Source organism: Mandrillus leucophaeus, unplaced genomic scaffold (genome assembly GCF_000951045.1).
Source record: "Mandrillus leucophaeus isolate KB7577 unplaced genomic scaffold, Mleu.le_1.0 Scaffold144, whole genome shotgun sequence".
Taxonomy (NCBI): Eukaryota; Metazoa; Chordata; class Mammalia; order Primates; family Cercopithecidae; genus Mandrillus; species Mandrillus leucophaeus.
The window spans coordinates 3,869,684-3,871,613 of NW_012101410.1; the positions used below are offsets into that span (position 1 = coordinate 3,869,684).

Consider the following 1,930-nt stretch of genomic DNA (forward strand, 5'->3'; position numbering starts at 1 on the left):
AAAGGAAAGGAAAAGGAAAAGGGAAAGGGAAAGGAAAGGAAAGGAAAAGCATATACTATCAAGACTACAAAATCAGAGCAGAAAGCCAAACTAACAAATAATTCCTTAGGCTTTAGGAGAAGTAATACATCTATGGCTTTTCTCATGTTCATTTTTGTGACTGGTTAGCAAGTCTGGCAGGCAGAAAATAAAAAATTAGACTATAATAAAACATTAAAGACCCCATTTAGAAGGCATCTGATATTTAACATGCTCAAAATTGGAAAACAGACACTGAGCTTGATTTTTGGGCAACATTGCGAGGTATTATATAGCAAAAACATTGTTTCCTCCCATCAATCTGTTGACATAAAAATCTGTTATGTAGAGAAGTTTTCAAATGACACAATAGAAAAACATATAAGATGAAGAATTAGAATTTATACTTTTGGTTTTTAGTAACTATAAAGAATATAGGTCTTTCAAGGACCAAGAAACTGAATTTGGTCCTTAATATGGAATGTTCTTACATGTTTTAAAAGCGTGGGCTGAAATATGTACTCCTGCTGACAGCATATCCACACTGCCAAAGGTGAACATGTGGTCATAATAAGAAAAAAATCGTACATTTCTCAGGGCGCACTACTACTACTACATCATATTGAAATTGTCTAGAAGATAAACATGTACATCTTTTTTTCAACAAGCAATTAAACATACATGGAAAACTGATTCGTGTAGTATTTTTACCTATCAGTTACTATGTTCGTAATATGAGGTGAACAGATTTCTTTTTTTCCTCTTTAAATCCATAATGTTCACAAGTCACCATGTGGAACTAAAATCACATGCGCAAAGGCAAATTGTGAAGAAACGTTAAGTATTTCCAAATGCCCACGACGGCGTACCAGAAACGATGCTGTGTCTATAGCACGGAGTTGTTGGAGGCCAAAACTACGGTGGTAGGTGCTACTGCAACTTCCAGCTCTTCACTGCTGCTTGTTTGATGGAGGGACTCAGGTGAGCGGGCTGGGTCTCTCGGGAGGTTAGCCCATCATTTCTGCAGGTTCACTGACCAATGGATCCATCCCATGCTGTCTAACTGCTCAGGGACAGGAAATTCTCTGTCATTACCACCCTGACGAATAAGTATATTCATTTTGGATGATGTGATGCTCACAGTCTCACAGTCTGATGCATCTTCCCCGAGTTAGGTATGTATGGCAACCTTCGGTCTTATTAGTGGAAATTGCTGGTACTCTCCCCATTACCTGGATTTGAATGTCCTTGGAGTTGGTCGCTTCCACAATGCCCATCACACTATCAAACACCCGACCAAACTTCTTACGGTTATCCACTGGAGTGGAGTTTACTTTCCCTTTCATCGGGAGAGTTGATTTTTCACATTTGAAAATGTAAGCGGCATGTTTCAGCTCAGTCTCTGAAATCACAAGGTCATTCCTGTCTTCTTGGTACTCTGCTCTCCATTTACTTCCTTCCAACTTGAACACGAGTGCATGTGTCTGGGAAGGATGAGGTTTGGGAGATGTGGGACTTGGAGTGTGGCTTCTGGGGAGAGATGCAGTTTGCCCTCCGTGAGCCTGCAGGCTGGGATTCTTGTATAGACCTTCTGGTCATCTGTGACATGCCAGAGCCCTGGTTCTGCCAGGTTAGGCTTCTCCTTGGTTAAGCCGGGCAAATAAAGCTGAGCATGAAGGAGAGGACTTTTCTTTTGTGTCTTCATTCTCAAAAAGTGGAGGGGTCCTGGAGGAGGTGGAGGAGGAGGATGTGGAGAAAGGTCAGGCCCTCAGGAGAGAACAGAAAGCGCTGATGTGGGCGCTGCAGGACCCGTTCTGCTCCACAAGAGGCCCGCGGTGTGGTGCTCCTTGATGCATGCTTGAAACTCACTCCAAATGTTCACATGACCTCACCCAATCCACACCCTGTAAAT

General features: G+C 42.3%; 1 protein-coding gene and 1 pseudogene across 3 annotated transcripts in view; both read right to left on the reverse strand.

The window, feature by feature from the left end:
• Nucleotides 1-1,930, reverse strand: part of FOXN3 (forkhead box N3) — a 520,915-nt gene that overhangs the window by 145,675 nt on the left and 373,310 nt on the right. The window lies entirely within an intron of this gene.
• The window catches only part of LOC105535293, a 4,803-nt pseudogene continuing 3,898 nt past the window's right edge, over nucleotides 1,026-1,930 (reverse strand).